At 45.7% G+C, this 22,885-nt stretch overlaps 1 pseudogene; it reads right to left on the bottom strand.

The window, feature by feature from the left end:
• Window positions 1-22,239: 22,239 nt before the first annotated feature.
• The window catches only part of LOC115325293, a 30,990-nt pseudogene continuing 30,344 nt past the window's right edge, over window positions 22,240-22,885 (bottom strand).

Genomic DNA, 22,885 nt, shown 5'->3' with positions numbered 1-22,885 from the left:
GTGATTCAATAAAAGTATGAACATGAATCGTGTAAAAGATATGGATATGAATTTCAGGTAAGTATAAAAGTTATAATCAATAAGGAATTATCTGAAAATAGAAAAAACATGCTGAAAAAGGAGGGGTTATAACAGGTATAGATAGCCTGTTATTTTAACAAATTCCAAAACTTTACTGAAAGGTACAACAGGTTCATTTCCTAGCAAAAATTTAGGATGAAATGGAGGATGGGATCTAGAAATAGTGGAAAAACATACTTGTCGTTTTTGATCCAAGTACCTACAGTGCCACAGAATATGTAGGACGGTCAACGTTTTGCCACTATGCTCACAGCACGGGGTGTCATCATTACAAAGTAAATATAGATGCGTTAAACGAGTGTGCCCAATACGCAAGCGGCACATCAAGACCTCGTGGAACCGGTTCCTCTGGTGGGAACTCTCCCATAATCCTAAACAAGGTTTGATATTATGTAGTTTATTGTCTGTTTCTTGATTCCATTCTAACTCCCAAAGTTTATAAATTGATTTTTTAATAACTGGTTTAAAATCCTCATATGGTAGGCCGACCGATGCTTTTAGGTCACCATTAACAGAGGCAGCCAATCTATCTGCTGCCTCATTATCTGGAATACCTACATGGCTTGGCACCCAGCATAGTTTTATATCAAGGCCAAGCAGGAGAGCGCGATTCATTTGGACACGCGCTTGTTGAACGAGGCGATTCTTCGTAACGGTAAGAGAACATAAAGCCAGTAGAGCACTCTGGGAATCTACGAACAAAATAGCCTTCCTCACACGGTCTTCTAAGATGTGTTCAACCGCCATGACCACAGCGTAAAGCGCGAGACACATGCGCGAAAAATCCATCCGATCCGACGTCCGATCCGGCAGTACGACTGCCTGATCCGAAAACTTTGGTCGCTTCAGACGTCGGATCGGCGATCCGACGTGCGTCCAACGCGCCAGATAGTTTCGCACGACGGACGGATTGTCGGATGCGTCCAGCCAATGACAGCACAGCTAGCGCGAACGTCATGATGACGTACTGGGTCTGGCGGGACGAATAAGAAAACGGGACGGGCGACGGGAAACCGGACGCGTGGAGATCCCGCTGACCCATTCGAAATAGATGGCCGCGGCAGAGGATGCACACTGTTAGCAAGTCCCGTGTATTTGGCGAATATTTGGGGTGAAAAACACGCTATTTACACAAATTGCCATAAATTTACACGATGAGTAACGGATAATTCGTTCAGAAATCATGCGAGGTTGTAAAAAACGTGTTTTGGTTCGGTCATAGACGCATAACCGTGTAGCCGACCTCGATAACACGCATCGCCCCCAGCGACGACCGCGGCATTGCCGGCTATCGAAGCACCGGAATGCTTGGGAACACACTTAGAAAGGACCGTCGAGACAAATGCCGCGGAAAGAAACATGTCTCGGAGACAGATATGCACCAAAAGCAATTGCGCCATGTCGCAGGAGGTTGACGGAACCCCCGCTTACCGTGCTCGCCGCCATCTTCTGGTCGCTGGCAATGCGGCTTCCCTCATGTCGCCCATGTTCGTATTTAGTTTAGGGGTCCTGATAACAGCTTCTTAGACACCACAAATAAAGTTATGGGTCTAATTATTCGTTCCAAACAGTTAAAATGTATATAAAAAGCGTGTCCTCGATGTGAACACGTGACATTGCAGTTGGTTTCGTTTTTGCTTCAACCTTCAACCACTTCAACTGCAAGCGATCTGGCCACGGCGCAAGCGCAACGCCGATGTACGCTGGAAGCAAGCGCCGGTTGGCTTTCGTTATTTTTGTTTGACCGGAGAAAATCTGGCAAGTACGCATGGCGCCGCTACTGTTTTGGTTTGACGGGACGCGAGAAGCTTCGCATAGAGCTTCGGAGTTTGCGAGCACATAGTGCTCGCAAACTCCGAAGACGTGATCGCAGACGTGACCGGAGAAGTGCCCCTGTGATGTCCCTGGAAGACGGAAAGTAGCATTCGTAATCGTCGTGTGTGCTTTGAAATCGAAGGGAGTCACAGGGTCCACGAGTTCGCAACCACAAGCCAAGGTTCACGACAGCGCGGCGTTGACTTCGGCGATCTCGTTCTGTTTGGTGCAACCCGGCGATGCGAAAAAGAGCTGAAACATTCGTCGTGTGTGGTGCGGTGCTTTGTATTCCGGGTCTGTTTGAACCACGCTTTTAACACGGAGCGCTAATTGTTTGTTGCGTGGTGGAGGTTCAACGAGTACAGTCCCGTCGTCGTCAGCTGATCCGGTCCAGCTGGTCCGGGAGAACGCAGCGAGCGTTTTTAAAAGTAAATCTTCCTTCGTTCCGTTTCAAACTGTGGAAGTATCCCGACACATACCGTGAATAAGAAGCAGCGGGCGTTTTCAACAAAATTACGTTGTTTTAATTGAATAATGGACTCCAGATTGTTGTCTTAAATCTGGCGTTTTTATGCTTCGTGTTGGACTGCGTTTGCATAGCGACGCACACCACTCGAGTAGATGATTCGGTCCTTCAACGAGTTTGTTGCGCCAATCATGCGGCGTGAATAAATTAGGGCAAGGTTTCCTACCTGCCCACAGATGCATGTACTGAGACCATTTTTTATGTTGTGAACGTGGTGCTCTTTCTTTATTTCGGAAGACGCGTTAGTGCATTTATTATGGTACAATCACTTGAGAGTTGAGAAATTGGAGAGCGAGCAAGCTTTCTCAACTTTGTCTCTTTCTCTCTGGCACTGCCCTGTTTCAGTTTCAGTAGGCATATCTACTAGCAGGTACAAACTGCTCTAAAGCAGGTAAAAAACGGGAAGCTTAGGACGGTGCGGACTCCGTGTTTCGCGCTTTTCGCAAGGTGACAGGGAAAATTCTTTTGTGAGATATGCGGAATATGCAAGCGATTTTGTTATGCCCGTCGTTTGCGTCTCTCCAGCAAAACGAATAAGATGATCTACTACAAAGGCGCAATCACAAGCCAAGATTTAAGATCGCAGTCGTTTGCTTCGGTGATCCGTGTAGCTGTATTTTACCCTGCTCTCTGCAACACCGTCTCATGACGAAGAGCTGGAATGGTCACGGTTTGTGCTGGCCTCCCGGTTGACAGAAACCCGCGTCGCCCGCATCGGCACCAAGTGCGCTTGGGCTGTTGATGCTCAAGCCTTTCATCCGCGGCTTGTCGCCAGCTCATCCTGCTGCTCAACGGTGAGGAAGCGGCGAGAGTAACCTCGGAAGTGAATGTAAATCCTCATTCATTCAGTTATCCGGTGTCAAAGTGTGGAAGATGTCCAACGTGTACTGAGGACGGGAACTACGAGCGTTTTGCCTTGCTTTTATAACCGAAACCAGACCAACGAGATAACTGCCTTGCGTACTCTAAAATGACGGAAGCAATAAGTTTCAACAGGTCGAGTACGTCACCGGGGATGTAGGCGAGACCGTGCACACTGTTTAAACGCTTGCAGTATCCACGAGTGGTACCAGGAAAGCGACGTCAACAGAGAAGGAGCTCGCGATTCAGCATAATGCACTGCTACGGGCCCGTGTATCTTCAAAGTTCGGGGTGGTGGCAGTATAAAAAAAAGACGCATCAGCGCCCCACACCAGTGTTCACGAATTACACCGGTCACAAACTCCCAAGCCCCACCGCTCTTCTCGACACCGACACGACATACGACAACAAAGAAACGCCCCAAAAGTGAAGGCGTCTGCTCCCGTACTGCAACTGCTGCAACTAGCGGAAGTGAAGTGTTGGGCGGATATCCGGATGTCCTTCACAATAATATATAAAAAATGCTTTGCGCAAGGAACATTTTCATTTATTATTGTATACGTAATGACAAAATCCCAATAATTTGTTTTCCTATCTGATTCAAGCTAGTTGGACTGCTCATAACACTGGTCAAGCAAGAAAATAACAAAAATTTGAACTTTTTCATGACCGGTTTAAGATTTACTGTCAACATATTGTTATTTATTGCAACGGACTAACATCATAGATTTTGCCTCTATACTTTTTAAATGCAAACAGTTCTAACACACGGATGTCCATTGCGCCGTGTTTTGTGTATTCTTCTATAAATCTCTAATGGTCAGCGACCAAAGAGCTCACCCGCACATGTCAAGCTTATATGCGCCGCGGGGAGAAATGGATATCAAGTAGGAAGTGTCGGGCGTAGTGTCGGTTGTTGTGTTTGTGTACATGTCGGTGCTGTGTAGCTGTGTGCTGTGTTGCCTGCGTTGTATGTAGGGTTGCTGTGTAGTCGTGGTCGTTCGCAGTGTTAACAGACTCGTCTTTTTTTTTTTAAACAGGCTGCTAAAAACTTGATAGGTGGCACAAGTTACCGCCCGATTCCAAATAGTTTGCTTAAGTTATTTATCCATGTGGGTTCGGCATTCGGTTTTTTTTTTTTTTTTTTTTTTTTTGTCTAGCGGTTTGTTGAAGCTACCGACGCCGCCGACCGCGACCGCCGACAGCGCACGTACGTACCTTTGCAAGTAGCTACGTCCGCCGCTTGGAGACTTTACTGTGTATAAAAGACATCGAACGAGAACTAACGCGCCCTGTGTGCTTTCAATTCGGCTGAATATCTCGCCTGTTCTCGGCCGCTGGCCGCCATGTTTCATAAGGAACACGCTCGAAACGGTTTTGCGGAAGGCAGACACGGTGTAGCGTGTTAAGTTTACACAGCACCTCATGTGTAGACGAAAAACACAGATGGCCTCGTGTAAAACGAACACGTTTCGACGTGTCCGCTATGGGACAACGGTTTACACGTCTGGGCGTGTTATTTTTGCTAACAGTGCACGCGCCAGCGACAACGAGCTCCTAACTTCGCTCGTGCTGGCTAAACCGTCAATCTGGGACCAGAGGTCCATGAACGCGAACCTCCGATGGAGTGCTTGGATCTCCTGGGCGGAGCCAAACGGATTGTCGTGTCGCATGCAAGGTCGGAAGCGTGTGTCTCAAACTGTCGCGTGCGGCGATTCGGAGCGGCGTTCGGACTGTCGGATCGGACGTCGGATCGGACGAATCCGCCGTCCATGTGTCTGGCGCTTAAAGCTCAGCAGTGAAAATACTTGCAACACTGTCAATACGACTCGCTCTACTCAAGTGTTCCGAATAAACTGCGGAACCTACGAAAGACGAGCTTTTGGCCCCGTCAGTGAAAAATTGCACATAGTCTTGATATTTCTCTTGTAATGCAAGAAATTCCTTGTGAAGAACCTGATGGTTAACTGACCTTTTATTATATTTTGTAAGCGACCAGTCACATGACAATCTCATTGCCTTCCAAGGGGCAACAGTCCGTGTTTCCTTAATCAAGTTACTTTCAGGAAGAGCCAGCTGCAGGGAGGCAGAAATGCTCTGAAGCCGGAAGCTTAATGGGCGTATTATGCTAGTTTTGTTTTCAAAAAGCCACAAAAACATGGAGGTGTGAACCGAATTGTTTGATGGATGCATAGGATCAGATTTCACTTTGTACCCATAACATAAGCTAAGATATTGTCTGCGCTTCTCTAGTGATTTTTGATGTGTATCTACATACAGGCTCAAAACAGGCGATGTCCGAAATGCTCCTGTGGCAAGTCGAAGGCCAAGGTGATGGACCGGATCCAGCATTTTTAAGACAGATTGCCGTGCTGATCTGTACACAATAGCACCATAGTCCAGACGGGAACGGACCAGTGAGTTGTACAATCGGATGAAACATCGCCTGTCAGACCCCCATGATGTGTGTGAAAGTACTTTGAGAATGTTAGACGACCGCAAGCATTTCTGCTTCAGCTCCTTGATGTGAGCCAGAAACGTAAGTTTCTTGTCGAAAATAACCCCTAAAAATTTGTGCTCGTATTTTACAGGTATTGCGGCGCTATAGAGCTGCAAACAAGGATCAAGCACCTGACCACGACATAGTGAAAAGGGCACACACACTGTTTTTTCAGATGAAAACTTAAAACCATTTTCATCGGCCCAATCGCTCATTTTGTTTATTGAGAGTTGAAGCTGGCGCTCGCAACTTGAGAGATTGCAGGACGAAAAGGAAATCTGCACATTATCTACATATAATGAATATGAAACTGATGGAGGTATCACTGCAGCAAGGCTGTTTATCTTCACCACAAACTAAGTGACACTCAATACAGCCCCTTGAGGGACACCATTTTCCTGAGGAAAAACATCCGAAAGTGTGGAACCAAACCTAACCTGAAAAGTTCGGTTGGTCAAAAACTCCGTTATGCAGCGCAACATGCGGCCACGGACACCATGTGTGTATAAGTCCTTTAGACTCCCGTAACGCGAAGTACACTGTAAAAAATTTCCGTAATTTTACAAACACTTTGTCGTAATTCTGACGGACAGTGTGTCCGTTTCTTAGTTAACGGACATAAAACACGTGTTTCGTTAGGTTGAATAAAATAGTACAGTTGTGTGCCAAAGAGTACCATAGTAGAGGATAAAAGCCTTAGAAGTGCTTTTATCGTCTAATCCTGCTAAGTGCAATTCGTTATAGTAAAGAGGCCAAAGACTATACCATGAAACCCGCAGTACCCTGCAAAACGAACAAATAAAAGTGCGGGGAAACACAAAATAGAAATCAAGTAAAAGTCTGCAATTCACGTTAAAGCACATAGGCACTGCTCTACCTCAGTGGGAGTGAAGGTAGCGAGTTTTCTGTCTACAGATGTTTTCGAGCTTGTGATGATTGTTAGGGGGGTTCTGCGGGAGTGCAAATAAAGGGATTGCCAGAACAGTGAAGACCACACCAAGAAGGAAGGCTGTTGCTCTACAGTACGAAACGGTTGAAAGGCACCAGCAAAATTCTTGCAAACAACTCCCTTCAGTGCTGTCTAATGAACTTGCAGTTCCGCAATGCTGTTTAGGAGGCATAATAAGACAACCCGCTGGAGGGCCACACTTGAGATCAACTCTGGTCGTCCAGTGAAGGGCCAGAATTCTAGCCAATGTCAAAGCAGTGAGTGATCCGGAGTGAGCTTGGCTGCTGAAGAAGAGTGTATAGTTGCACTTCGATGAACACTTTCAACTGATCTTACAAGATCAACCTCACAGGAGTCTCATATGGAGCTGCAATACTCTAGGTGTGGCAGGACCAGGGCTGTGAAAGGCATGGGCGTACCAACCGGGGGGTCAAGGGGGGCGCTTGTCCCCCAGTTCTTAGAGTGTGGGGGGGGGGGGGGGGCAAGTGATGTGTTTTGCCCCCCCCCCCCCCTAAAACAGCCACCACTGGGCAGGGCAAACACTGGCTGGCAGCGCCCAAGGGGTACCAAGGGCACCGCTCCTCGGCCCCGGGGGGGGGGGGGGGGAGGAAGGGGGGGAGGAGGGGAGGGGAAGGGGGTTTAGTTTGCCCCCCCCCTCAAAGACCAAGTTGGTACGCCACTGGTGAAAGGCACCTAAGTTTGTTAAGGCCTGGTCTACTGGACACGCTAAGTACAAAACCCAGTGTTCCGCACGTTTTGAACAAAACTGTCGTCAGGCTGTGCGAAGAAGCATAGCTGGCTGTTCATAGTAGACCTTGTCGATGTTGTTCTGCAAACCCTGGTGGTTTCTGGGTTCACCTGATAAGCGGCACCAGTATCAGTTCGTCCGTAACAGCAGTGGAGTTGATTGCAGGGATCACGATTAATAAACATGTTGAGAACAAGTAAACTGAGCACACTGTACCGTCGAACTGTCGAGTATTTGGGGCCACTGGAAATGGTTCCATGGTATACACTGCACTCCGAGCGACTCAACTTAAAGAAGTCTAGTATGCACACATTTAATTAAATCGTGTTAATGAGCACCAGTGGCTTGCTGGGCAGGTCATAGGACTCAGCTTTCACGGAAGCCAAGTAGCATGCACAGTATAGCAGCCCCTTGCCATGCCTGTGAGAGGCTCCAGCTCCAGGTCGTGGCGTCGCCAAAAGGGTAGTAGAAAAGGTACCATGACCAGCACACCCCTACAGTTTTTACCACGATCCTTTCTGTGAGTAGTGTGCTCCACTGTAGCAATTGACAAGGTGACTGCCATAAACCGAATCCTGCATCCACGCTTTACATGCCGCTAGAACTGTTCAGGGATGCGTCTCATGGAGTGAGTGAAGGTGCAGCAGCTTATTCGGGACCAAGTGCCCTGTTTGAAAACCACACTGCGAGTTGAAGCAACGCAAACCAGGGAGTACAGGGATGGGGTTCGTCTGGGCGGGCCAGGGTGGTGGAACACGGGGGCAGCTTCGCTGGTTGCCCGGGCAGGCCAGAGTGCGGTGTCCATACTCGACACAGCTGTTGCAATGATGGGCTCGAGGTTTGTGGGGACGGCAGCAAAATTCAAGGCGGCGATAGTACACTGTGCAAAGGACATGGGTTCCGATGAAGGTGATGATGGCTGAACCTGTTGTGCCTACTCGCCTTGCGTGAAGGATGTCACCTTGATAAGACTCCAGATCATTGATGGTCTCGTCGGGGGTGGCCTCCGAGGCAATTCCACGTATAACACCTCGGCAGGAGTTGTTTGGAGCGGCTAGGTAGGAGTGGAAGGGAGGGGAAGTGTTTTGTAAGGTGATATTGGTGATGCGAAGTAGCCAGCTGACGACCGCTTCGTGATGGGTGCGGAGGACGGTTATTTTGCCGGAGGTGGAGCGACACATCGGTACATGCATGAGCAGGGGGCTGTGCGGCTTGCAAGAACGCCGGCAAACTGTCAAGAGGCAGCACAGCTGCGCCAGCAGGACGGACTGGGAGATGCACTATAAATACGTGAAGTTCGGGGTCAAAGTCGGCCGGAAGACGAGACTTGCGGGGTTTTCCAGGGGTGATCCATTTCCCACCTTGGTCGTCTCGCTCTAGAGAGATTTTCATGTCCTGGCTCAGGATGGACGCAAAGAGATTGGTGTGCTGCGAAGCGGTAATGTCGGCTGTAGCCATATTCGAATCAGAAACGGGCGTGCCGCTCGCAGAACGAGACTCGAGCGAACCGATCTCTTGGCGGACGTGCTGCGGCGGGCCGACGGAGCGCGGCGATGTTTATACCAGGATCACGTACTGTCGCGTACAGTTCTCTGGGGTTTGCGGAGCCCGAAGAAGACGTCCGCTCTCGTCGGAGGTTTGCAGCAGTCTGCGGACACTGAAGGTAAGGGAGTTCACATCGAAGAGTTCACTATTGAAGGGGGGCTACTGAGGTTTTAAGAGCCACTGATCGTAGCAATCGCATTCCAAAGACACCGCGTTGTCGTAGATTGTTTTTCACCGGCTACGTCCTGTAGGGCTGAGGCCAGGGCTGGGGGATCCATCGCCGGAAACGGGGAGGAACCAAGCAACGACGTGAGGCTTGCCGAGTCGGTTCGTGGGTGCCGACGACATTCGAGCAACGCTTCCAAGAAGACTGGATATTCTTTCCGGCGAGGACACAATACTTAGACAGCATGCTTGCGGCTGATGAGGATCGCAGGAGGTGGATAACAGGACAACCAATGCACAGCAAATAGGTCGAGCACGGTACACGGCATAATAGTGGTCGCCGCCATGTTAAATTGAAACGAAGCTGACGAAGCCAAGCTCCAGTTTAGTACACAATGCGCTTCGACATGCTTTATTACAAATAATTTTATAAATCTTAAAACTATTTTTTGTACCATAAAGTTTTAATTTTAGTCGAATAAAACAAGCAAATTTACGTTGCGTCAAATAAACTTGGTCAGAACTCGGAACCAACGAGCATCGCCGCATCGCCATCGCCATCGTAACAAAACGCAAAAACTTTCAAAAACAAAGCGAGTTTCAAAACTTTCGAAACTTTCGGGCGCTTTCAGAATTTGGGAACAAACATCGAAGAACGTTCTTGGAAAAGGGAAGTGTCCTAGGTGCCGGCGTGCCCATAAAACCAGCTGTGGATATGGGTCTAATTGGTGAGTGCTCGCTCACTCGTTTTACTTTTTGAGTCCTTTCTGTTCGGAGCGTTTATGACGTGATCCTTTTGTGTGCAGTCGGCGTGAAAGCGAACGTGTGCGGTTCCTTGTCGCACAGGTGCTTTCCGCATTGGATGACCCTCGAGCTTTTGCCAAGGAAGCCACGGAACCGACGTGTCACTGCACGTGTACCCAGATTGCGGGAACGCAACCAAAGGCAAAGGTCTCACCGGAGGCAAGGGGGGCAAAGCGAGGCACTTGGTGAGTGTATCAAGGAGCTTGATTTCTGCAAATCGGGTGGCGGCTTGGTACCAGGTAGCTAGGCGGTATGTTTTGCGGAACCCATGACTCCTAAAGGCACCCGTTAGTGTGATGGCGCTTGTATTCGCTTCCACTCTGGGAGGTTAGATTCAAGTTCGATTTTCGTCCTCGGAAACTACTCGAAACATTGCGTGACGTGCGCCTTTAGAAGTAAGGTCTGTATTGATGATGTTGCTTGCGAAGAGTATAAACGAGTTCTCTCTCGACTGGGGCACTGACTTCTCATAAAAAAATTCTGTATATGGTGCACTTATTTATTAACCCTCTGGCAGTACTTCACTGTAAAGGTTAGGAGAAAAAAAAAACGCGCATTGACTAGTGTCAAAAGAAACAGAAAAAAAAAGTGTTTTAAACTACTTCCTCCTCAGCTCATAAGCAAAGGGAGAAATCACGTGGTCGTATTTCACTGGAACCCAAAGTTATCCCAGCAGTCTGAGAGTCAGCAAGGGCAAAGCCCTTAATAAATTGCATGCTTCACATTTTGGCAAGTGCCAACAACTATAAAGTATAAAACGCATGTAAGCAATTTAGCGAGCAACAAGAAAAGTGATGGCGACCCTTTTTGCTATCGCTCGATTAGCTGCACGACGAGGCAAGCCACATGAAAGCGACGGGAGCAATCGACCGAGGCGATGAGCAAATCTTTCTAGAAATCCAAAAACCTAGCTATGAGAGCTCTCCGTCACTCATAGCCGTCGCTCGCTAAATCGCGTACATACGGTTCAGCTTGAATTGTATGAACGCGAGAGACACATGCAACTCACTTCCAAATGCCTTTCGTTTCAGGGCTACACTGCCATTTGCGTCCAAGTGCTGCAAGGGCCTTGTGCACTGGCACTTTGACACCACTTAAGAAACTAACACAAACATATCCAAAGGTTTTAGGTTAGGTTAGCCATCCTACAGAAAGGTGCTGCTCAGTTAATAGACGATTCGCTATTTTCCCGAGCGCCCCGGCCTGCCCGCGAGGAATTATGGGAGAGATTGTCCTCGCCTGGCCGCTCTGCCTTGAGATCGCATTGCCATGTCGCTTGCCTTCTCTTAATCTTGTTTTTCGATTCCATTACATATTTTTATCTATTCCAGTGTATTGTTTATCGCTTCTAAGAGTTTCTATTTTCTTCTGTGCACAATATTTCTTGTATATATATAGTATTTGTGGCTTTATTTTGCCTTTTTCGACGGGAGTGCCGATGGACAACACGCCGCTTCGCGCGTCGTTTCCCGGGATGAGTACTACCATTGCTACAGATTCCTATCACGCTGTTAGCTGTTTGTGTTGGTTCAATTTGACCCGCGTACAGTCGAGAGGAGCCGTTTATGAACACCTGCGCACATGTCATAGGGATAGGCACGGCTCTGAATCAACTATCGTGACGCGAGAGCCGAGCGCGCTGTGATTTGGCCACCCAGGCTCGCTCCATTTACTCGCACTGTAGCGTATGCCTTCGAGTGCCGCTTACTTAACTAAGATACAGCACACCGCTGTATCTTAGGGGGCAGGGCAGGGCCCGAGGGTGGGGCCGTGCCCTGCCCCCCTCTCCCCCCCGCGGATCTTACCAGGGGGGGCACGAGCCCCGATGCCCCCCCGATGTCTACGGCTATGCTTAGAAGCAATAAAAAATACATTGGAATAGATAAAAACAGGTAATGGAATCTTTGCTTTTCTTTACTTTGCTGGTTGAGTTGGTAGGCAGGAGATTGCGAGAAACAAAATGGTAGATAAAATACAACCGTCACTTTTACTATGAAAACCTTTTAATACAGGAATGGCGAAAAAATGAGAACATGAAAAGGTATGACGTCCCGTCCTCCTCTTACCCTTCACTTTCTGTAACCTAGTCTGGTAATTTAGGATCATATACTACTACATAAGATTCAACGACGTGGAAGGTGTTGGTGCACCTTAACCCATTTTGGACGAGCCTCGCTCGTCCACCTAGGGCCGTTCCTAAACCGTTTAGGATGAGTGTAACTCATCCCCGCACTATACCTCGCCCCTTGGCTTTTTTTGGACATCCCAGGCTTGTTCCGAGCATAGTTTGCGGTGCTGCTCAGATATGGCAGCATGTATTTTTTTTATTGTACACATTTTCAAGGATGGCGACTGATTGTGGAGACATGTGCAGCTTGGGCCGTACGTGCAATAAATATAGAAAAAACAACTTAGGATCAAAAACTGAAGAAAAAAGAAACGGTTAAGGTAAACAGTGTGTGACATTACTATGCAGTTTCCTCGTTCCTTCGACAATGTCTTGGATACGAGACACACTTTTATGACGTGCAGGCAACGTCAACAGAAATGTTTGGCGTGAAATGACCCGCCAAAAATAGAATATAAGATAGCTATACTGCTAGGACCCATTGTATGTTCCTGTAACCCTGCTAGATATGTTTTGAGAATGGCGCGATAGTTTTGTGGATAAATCCACTTTTATGTGAATCCCTAGGAGGGGCGGATCCAAGCAAAACTGGAGGCTGGCTTTGTAGCCAGCCTCCAGCGCGATGTCTCCTTGCGCGCACTCATAGATTTGGCTATCTTGGCGTCTCGAGCTACAGTTTTCTCGTTTACCTTCCACGTTTCGAGCATGCGGTTTGTGATGATTACGTCTACGACATCGCTCGCCTTGTCAAAGTGTTCGACATTGATTGCAGCAGCGATGAGTATGATTGCTATCAAGAGATGTCGAAAGCTGTTCATTTTGACTGCGACCCGCTGGCGACAAACTCCAGTGACGGCGAGTTACGGACTAACTCGTTGTGGTCACTGTCGCCCGGGAATATCTCGCAGGCGCATGCAGGGTGGAAGGTCAATGGGCCGGCGGCGAGAGCGAGAAAAGCATTTGGGTTACCGAGTTGTGCGAGCGGTTTTGATCATACCGCGGCGAGGAGGGCTTGGGCGATCATGGGGAATGAGAGAGCGTTCATGGTCACATGCTTCATGGGCACCATTATGTGACTAACTTGGGCAGTGTTGCCTGGTCGCCAGATGAAAATGATACAAATTCGTAAATTGAATAGGGCAATTACCAGAGCTCTAAAATTGCGTAACTTGGTGTATATACTAAGTAGTCTATGAGCAATCCATTTCAAGAATAATAGATCCATTTAATTTTAATTTTCGTGTCATAACGCCTTTAAGTCACTGCAGACTTTGCTGTCCACTTATGGCCGATTCACATGATGAACTTATCCGCAGAGAAATTGATCAAGTGACAAGACGTCCAGGGAACATCAGTCCCCCAAGCACATCCATACGGAGGAGACGAGCAGATGACAGCGAGGACAAACTGAACCTATTCCCGGCCCTGCATTTCCGCAAAACGCCAACATCGCACTGTGGCATAGTTTTCCAAGGTCAGAAGTGATGTTTGCGACTACGATCACAGTCCTATTATAAAGAAGTATTGTGCTGCTGTTACATACCGAGCGAGACAAAGCATCATGACAGGCTTAGCGTGAAGCGCTACTAGCTTTACTAACCACATGACACAAGTATCGTCCTGCTCCAGGAGGCTTCAGCGTCTAAGTGATGAAGTCCTGGTGTTGCGGAGGGGCATTTGGAAATGCCTTCACGCACTGCTTGCTTGTGCACCACTCTTCAGCACACTACAGCCGTAAGAAAGGTCTTGGCTGGGTTGAAAACTGGGTGGACATGCAGGGAAGCTGGCAACTTGCTAGGCAAGTTTTCACTGAAGCTTCTTGACACCAACCCGGAGGAGTACCAAAACCTGCGGCTTGTCGGCTGGGAAAAGTTCTTACAGCTTCTTTCACGAGTGGAAAATAAGAATGGTTCGACAAAATGAAACAGCGAATGGACAAAGTACAGTGCACTATCTTTGTTTGGCTCATTTGAAAACCAAAAATATTGCTCTGCCGCTGGTAACGTGACAAACTGTCCACGGATGAAAATTGCGATTCAATCCATCGCGTCAATCTGCCATTATTTGACAATTGTCCAAATATGATTAATTGATCCCTATTAAAAAAGAACAATTGTTCTCTGAAACAATGTAATGAAGGGAAGTTTTTATAAACAATGCCCGCTCCTTTGACAACGGAATAGTACGAGCCTTGGTATAACAGGAACTTTCCGTAGATCAGACATACGTTTATTCCATGCTCAAAGTAAAGACATGAGTTTGTCTTGGCAATGCCAACCTCCTGTGTATGATCTGTAAAAAGTCCTTAATGACCGTGGTCAAGGGAGAGGAGTTTCTGCTTTCAAGAACAGGATGGGGTGACAGAAAAAGTGTCTCGATAAACAATGAACGCTCCAGCTAATCCACTCAGTCAAGTTTCTGCAACATGAACTAGGCTCTAAGAGAAAGACGTAGGATAAGCACTTCGAAATCTTTAGGATTTGCCAAGGGATGAAATTAATTAGATGCACAAAAAAGTAGGGGGAGGAGGATGGCTAGAAAATTTTGGGGCTTGTGTTCTTACACTTGAATTGTTTGTGCAGGAACCATTACTGAAGCAGCACTTTATTCCTGAGGCAATAATTTTTTGCTAGTCAAAGCCTGTTTCCAGAAAAGCATATCAGGTGAGCGGATTTTTTTTTTCTCTTAAACATGAGGTGCTTTTTAACGTTGCCCTCCAATCCCAAAATGTTCATCCGTCCGTGCGCTTTGCCACTAAATTTAGTGGGGACATTTTTGTTGCGGGACCTCTGCACAAGTTCAGTTTCGTCTCTAAATTTAGCAGAAAATTGATGTCACAGGACCTACAGACAATATCAAGCTCTCTGATAAATTTAGCGAAAAAATGGATGTCACGTGAACTATGCAGCGATTCAGTTTTCTTTCTAAATTTAGCGGAAAAATTGATGTCATCTGACCTATGCACCAATTCAGTTCCCGTGCTAAATTTGGTGGGAAAACTGATTTCACATGATCTGACGTCATGTGACCTACACACAAATTCAGGTTACCTGCTAGATTTAACGGAAAAATTGATTTCACGGAACCTATACACCAATTCAGTTTCCCCACAAAATTTGGCAGAAAAATTTATATTGTGTGATCTTACGTCATGTGACCTAGAGACAAAGTAAGGTTCCCGCTAAATTTAGCAGAGCGATTTATGTTACGTGACATTTGCACCAATTCAGCTTTCCCACTAAATTTGCCAGAAAAATTGGTGTCGCGTGATCTGACGTCATGTGGCCCATACACACAATCAGTTTAAAATAAAATGAAAAAAAAAAAACTTCCTTTTAAATACTTCATTTCATGCGTTATAGCACTTTGAAGGTAAAAGTGACTTCCAATTTTGAATAATGTTTTTACTTTAAAGAAACAACTTTTCCCTAATTGTTTTGATTGAGCACCAGTGCCGTAAACTGCTAATAGCAGCCTTGAACAGTAATGTTTGCACATCAGAAGGGTTGCTGATTTTTAACAGTATCTTTTGTCTCTTCCAACTCTTCAGTTCTGGGGAGAATAGATCATCGCTAGTCAATGCCTGATTCCACAGATGCATATCAGGTGAGCACCTCTTAATGAAACAACTTTGCTCTCATTGTTCTAATTTAACACTAATGTGGAAAATCTTGTTTTACTACGGTTGTTGAGGTGAAAACGGGTATAGTATTTCAGGTTAAAAAGTCAAATTTGGGGGTTTTACGTGCCAAACCAACGACGGGCATCTGGCATGCCCCAGCGGAGGACTGAGGATTAATTTGAACCGCCTGGGGATCCTTTGACGTGCGACCGAAAGCTCGATTACATGGCGCCTTCTCCGCAATAAGCCTCCGTCAGATTGCGGGCACCTTGGCCGGGATTCGAACCCGCCACATAAGGATCCGTAGGCCAGCGCTCTCGCCTCGGAGCCACCGAGGCGGCTATTTCAGGTTAATGAAGTACTTTATAGGCACGATGTTTAAAAAAAAGCTAAAAAAGTCCTTGAATTACAAAAAAAAAAAGTTAGAATGTGGACATCTTAAAAATGGTGTCTTAAGTTTTCTTTTGATCTTATTAGTAGGAGCGTCATAATCATTCATTAAAATTTCAGCGTAGCCCTGCACGTTGTGGCACATCGAACAAAGCAGAGCGCAAGAACGGTGAAAAGAAAAACTAGCAAAAGTGACGTCATTGGCAGGGTCCGATAACCCTCGTTCACCAATCGGCTGACTTGGGGATGCCAACAATGACGTCACGACGCTTTGGACAGATTACAGGTGGAAGAGAGACTCACTGCATGCCCCGCTGCAATCACTGCATATATTTTTGAAAAATAAATGCAATTTACATTGACTTTCGCCCAAGTTTAGTGCGATCACTGAATTCATGGGACAAAATGCTATGGAAGTCCACCCTTAACTCAGACTTCTTAAAAAGTGCTTCAGCTTCTTTTTGATGCTACTTTGACTTAGTTGCACTAGCCGGTTCCAGTTTACATTAAGCCCAAGATGCTAAGCTATTAATTTGAATGTGACATACAGTAAACTCTCATTAATTCAAATTCCAGGAAGCCACGAATTTTGCATGAATTGTCAAAAACTCGAGTTATCAGTTCATCTAATATGTTGGAAGATAAATTATGATTTACTATATGGATGGTTGCACACACAAAACAGATATCTGATGATTTCCTCTACATAGGCCTACTAATAATAAGCAGGTATGCCACTCATGAAACATTGGTAAAATTTATGACAAGTTTATTCAACCCTCAAAAGTGTTGTTTATCGGGGACTGTTTAGACAGCGCATGACACCTCAAAACAAAATTTTGTTCAACCAGCAAAAATGTTGTCTCTTATACAGGGTGAGTCAAGGAGAGGCCTGGCTCTTTAAATCAACCGCAAAATTTGGTTTCTTAACCTATCACGCTACGACTTTGTGCAGCTTTGCCCACCGATGGTGCATTTTTTTTTGTAAAATTTGCAAAGAGCGAACTTACCTGAAGAAAAAGTAAAGAAAGAAAAAAGCTTAGCTCCTATGGAAACGCAGCGAAGCCACCGGTCTTCAAACAACACGGCGTCGTTTCGCACGGGAGACAAGAGATGGCGCAACGAACGCTGCCAACAAATGAGCATACGGCGCCGAGAGCGGGCGTCTTTTGGAGACAATCTTTTCGACTCAAAAGCGGTGCGCGTTCCGCAGGCGGCGACAGTCGCAGAAATAAAAACAGGCGCTGTAACAACAAGGAACTGCTATTCCTTGTCTGCTAAGGACGCCGGTTCTCAGCGTCGTCTGCTGGTTGGTTGGCGGCAGTTGGCGTCGCGACAGCTTGCGCCATCTCTTGTTTCCCGTGCGAAACAGTACCGTGTTGTTTGAAGACCGGTGGCTTCGCTGAGTTTCCATAGGAGCTAAGCCTTTTTCTTTCTTTACTTTTTTCTCGGGTAACTTTGCTCTTTGCAAATTTTACAAAAAAAAAATGCACCATCTGTGGGCAACGCCGCACAAAGTCGTAGCGCGATAGGTTAAGAAACTGAATTTTGCGGTCGATTCAAAGAGCCTGGCCTCTCCTTGAATCACCCTGTACTTGTGTGAACGCTGTGACGTAAAGCCACGCCTCCACATCACAGCGTCCACGCAAGTTGCTGTTGAAACTGCCGTGCAGCACCCCTTTTCGTCGCTCATGTCTCCTCTGCTTCAGAGACGTATATAGGGAGAGTTTCATCATTCGTTGGAATGTATACGAGGCAAATGAGGAAGCACCATTGGCCGAAGGTGGGCTGGGCATGTTCCAGAACATTTTCAGAAATGCAAATATGGTCAAGCAGAAGCTGCGCATAATACCCTGGTGGTGGTTGCGAAAAGCAAAATTAATAAGTGCGTCGTGGTAACTCTCGGTGACTGGAAATATGGTGCACATGATGTTTTGATCACGGTCATGCAACATCATGGTGGAAGATACATAAAGATATAGAAGATATAAAAAGCATGCACGACCAACAGAACGATTGACATAATCCGAGCGCCGGGATTCTTCCATGGAAGCGATCTTACTTTGAGCTTCGTTTCTTACATCTTCTTGTATAACCATAATCAAAACATTTTGTGCACCATAACCTGGAAGAGGTACTGCATTTAACCCTTACGCACTTATTAAAACTGTTTCTCACTACCACGGCTAGGAGATTCTTTTTGGCTTCTGGTTGGCCAAGAGATCTTGTCAAGCCCTCTATTTGCGCCCCGGTGTTAGGCATCTGCATTGCCGTAACTTTGTTTGCGCTTTCTTCTCTGTTATAAACTCCCAAACTTAATTCGAGCAACGGGCATCGATGGCGACAGTCCCTCGGTCATCGGGACACCATTGCTCGGTTTTAGGGTACACGAATAACGACAGAAAGCGTTGAATACTGTCTGAGGACCTATGTATCTTGCACGGAATTTGGCAAGGTGAGTGCGGCTGTTTCTACATGACCCCAATCTCCGGTGGCAGTGGTTTGCTTCCGTAAACTGAAAAGACTTTTCTTCAACGCCATCCTCTCGACCGTGCTCGTAACATTTTGTGAATGGAGCGCACACCGAACTTAATGCTGTACCGTCGATGAACATGGGGTACGCTCGCAAGGTGCGCGCAAGTTTTCTCAAGATAATTGCTGCTTCAGCTTGTAACATTTTCTAACTGAATTTATCTTAATATTGACAATGACTCAATTTTATTAACTACAACGCTGAGTTGAAGGCTCATTTCCGCCGCCGGGTGTGGCTGAAAATTGTCGAAAAGCTTGTTCTATTGGTCTTCCTGAATCACGATCTCCATAACAATACCAGAGAGCCATGAACCTATGTAGACCGTCACAATGCGACTAGATTCTTATTTTAAAAATTAGTACATAATGTAGCCGGGAAGAATCCTTCAATTTCTGTTGCTGAAAGTTGAAATATGCTCACGCATCAATTTCGAATCGTTGAATCATTGACCGACTCGCTCCGGCAAAAGGCCCATCTCGACTTTGCTGTTTTCAGTTCTCGACAAAAGACACACTCGTTGGCACGGGATCCTCAAATAAAACGTTTATAAACAGTGATGCATGAGCATGTTTCTATGTTTATAAACAGTGATGCATGAGCATGTTTCAACTTTAAGCAACAGAAATTGAAGGTTTCTTTCCAGCTACATTATGTACTAATTTTGAAAATAAGAAGAATCTAGTCGCATTGTGACGGTCAGCATGGGCTCATGGCTCTCTGGTATTGCGCAGGAGATTGGAATTCAGGCAAAGCAATAGAACTAACTTTTTGACAATCGCTAGCCACACCTGGCGACGAAAATCAGCTTACAATTAAGTGCTGTAGATTATAAAATTGAGTCAATGTCACCACTTCGAAATATATATATTAAAATAAATTCAGTTCCAAAATGTTACAAGCTGAAAGCAAATATCAGGAGAAAACTTGCACACACCTTGCGAGCGCACCCCGTGTTCATCGACGGTACAGCGTTAAATGTGATGCCCACTCCATTCACAAAATGTTCCGAGCACAGTCGAGAGGATGGCGTTGGGGAAAAGTCTTTTCGATTTAGGGACGCAAGCCACTACTGCCGGAAATCGGGGTCATGTGGAAAGCGATGGAGCTTAAAGACACTGCAGTCGCACTCACCTTGCCGGATTTCGTGCAAGCTACACAGGCTCTCGGACAGTATTCAACGCTTTCTGTCGTTATTCGTGCACCGTATAACTGAGCAATGGTGTCTTGATGACCGGCGGACTGTTGCCATCCAAGCCAGTGGCTCTAATTAAGTTTGGGAGTTTAAAACAGAGAACAAGACACGAACGAAGTTCGGGCAATGCTTGCACCGAACACTGGCAAAACCTCTCATCTGGGGCTTTCACTGTCTTTAACGCTCCAGCAAGGGGGAAAGCGCCGATAGCCCTTTCCCCTTTTATCTCTCGCACTCTTTTAGTAAAACAGTTTATACACGGTTCTGCTCTGCTTTAACCCCGTTAAACAAACTTCTTACCAAGCACCGGTGCACTGCGGAAAAACAACACCAGCGGAAGCAAGCACCACGGGTGTTGCTTCTCCGCAGTGCACCGGTGCTGCGAAAGAAGTGCGCTCAACGGTGCTGCGAGAACAAAAAGTATGAATTACACGAAAACATCGTTCGAGTTAAGCGGCTTATGAATACATTAAAAACGTAGCGGGTCAACCAAAGTTTTGAAATTTGTTTGACTTAACCAGAAGTATTAAATATCCGAGTTTGAATTATCGCGAGCCCACTGTATATACTAAGGGAGATCTGGCTCAATCCAATGTGCTTAATATCACTGAATAGTTGTGCAATTTTAATTGGCTAGTTTTATTTCTCAAGCACTTGGTATTCAAATCAATGCAAATTTTTACTTTGGTTCAATTTATGGGGGGTTTATTTTATATGTCATGTTTAGAAGGAGCTAGGCTAGTTGGTAAGCACGTTGCTCACTTACTTTAACCATGCATGTCATATACAATTTGTTGCGATTGTGTTTGAATGCAAATCTTCTTCTGCTCTTTATTTCAAGCTGCCCTCACATGCACCGTGAAGATACCGAGGAGGTCTTCAATTGAATGACAACTTCAAGCACAAGCATGGAGAGGCATCTAAATGGCCAGCAGAAGGACAACTATAATGTAAATTTTCTCCAAAGTTAAAGCAAGGCATGCCTTCTTCCAGTAAAGGTATTGTGGCGAAATTTCTTAATTTGTTTGTTGAGCTGTCATCTATAGGAACAGCTGAGCTCACACAAACAAAATCCTGGCATTGAGAAGTACAGGTTGTGTGCTCTTTCTCTTTTGCAAAACATTAACTTTTTGGCTGAGGATGAAAGATTATTCAAGTTCATATATTAAATGACGGAGCTATGAACTCTCCATACCAATCTACCCCAAAAGCTTCATGTGACTTAGGCTTGCTTGAGTATGGAAGCTTTTTGCACTAAATAATGAAGCACTTGACCTTTACGTCTTTTTGAACTGGACTCTCCGTAAAAACAAGGCATATAATTTTGTAGAATGGCGAAATGTCTGTAGCCCACATTATGGACAGCTATCCATATGAAATGTGAAAGCTGTCCGCACTAAATAGCGAAGGACTATACCTTTCCGAATTATATAAGGCCAAAGCTACGAGTCATCCGCACCAGTCCTGCACCTCTGATACGTCAGGTGACACCCCTGGCAGATCTAGAGCTCTGCCAGGTGAGTTGCCTGATGTATCGGAGGTGCAGGTGGTACGGATGGCTCGAGGCTTTGGCCTTATAAGGCGGAAAGGTATAGTCCTTCGGTATTTAGTGCGGACAGGTTTCACATTTCCTACGGATAGCTGTCCGTAATGTGGTCTACAGACGTTCCGTCGTTCTACGAAATTATATGCCTTGTTTTTACGGGCGGTCCAGTTTCTAGATTACGGCAAACCATACCGGCAATATTGAACCGGCAACTTTTACCCGTAAAATGGAAAACGGATAACTGTCTGTAAAGTGAACTACGGACGTTTCGTCCTTTTACGAAATTATATGCCTTGTTTTTACAGACAGTCGCGTTTCTAGATTACGGTCAACCATACCGGCAATATTGAACCGGCAACTTTTGCCCGTAAAATGGGGTGAAAATTTTTTACAGTGCAGGGTGTAAAAAGGATGTACGAAGGGTGTAGGCCTTTCCGTACACCCTTAAATATTCAAAAATCGTGTAAAAATGGTATTGGGAGGGTGTGAGCTCGGAAAAACACCCTTTTAACACGAACATGGGTGTTAAAATATTTAGCGCGCAATAGCGGATCCTTAGGCCCGCACCGATGCAGACGACAATGGCGAATTATATGTGTGTATGGTATACATGTACATATATTATATATAACAGGGCAATAAAGAACGCTCCAACAATATCAACAACAACATTTGAGTAAACTTTGACGTTTAGTCTCGTAATTGGCACTAGTGTCAATTTGTTCCCAAACGGTTAGCTTAAAAGATTCATTATTAGAAGTGAATTGAAGATACACGACAAGAGTATATGATAACCTGTTAACGTTTTAATTCACTAGTTTCGTTGTCTACTACTCAATCAACTATTGACGTGTTGTAAGAGTTATAAAATGTAGTTACACATTCGTATCGAGCGTCGTTCTTGATACATAAGTTATGTTTCGTTGATTCCGATTCCTGATATTGCTGCATGAGGGGTAAAATAAACCTGTCAACAAGGTGTGACACCCTAATATGTACTGATGGCAGATTAGGGTTATAGCAATCATCGGTTATAGAATTTATAGCAGCAAGAAACCATTGTCCATCTTTTTCGTACATCAAAGGTCCTCCGCTGTCTCCCTGAAAACAAAAATAAAACGGTTTATTATTGAACTATTTTCGGAAAACTTATATAAATAAAGCGGAGATATCATCGGAACAAATTGCTCCAGCTGATTCAGGGCAGCAAACTGGTGTCTCACGCCATACTAACTGCCTTCAATTTTTTGTAATTTTTTAATTTTTTTTGCAGTATATGTATACGTTTTTGGCCCCTAATTTCTGGCGAAAAAAAAGAAGAGTTCCTGAAGTAAAAATGGTTACCGCCCTAGGTCAAAAATTTCGCTCGGGGACACCAAATTGTAATCTGCATGCGAAAAAGATTCTACGTCAATTGCGTCTTTATTGAAAAGAATGGTGATACCGAGATAGCATGCTTTTTGGGGTATCCGGCAATACC

Source organism: Ixodes scapularis, unplaced genomic scaffold, assembly GCF_016920785.2.
Source record: "Ixodes scapularis isolate PalLabHiFi unplaced genomic scaffold, ASM1692078v2 PGA_scaffold1__304_contigs__length_218370807, whole genome shotgun sequence".
Lineage (NCBI taxonomy): Eukaryota > Metazoa > Arthropoda > Arachnida > Ixodida > Ixodidae > Ixodes > Ixodes scapularis.
The sequence above is the reverse complement of the archived record's forward strand: the minus strand, read 5'-3'. Positions and strand labels throughout refer to the sequence as shown.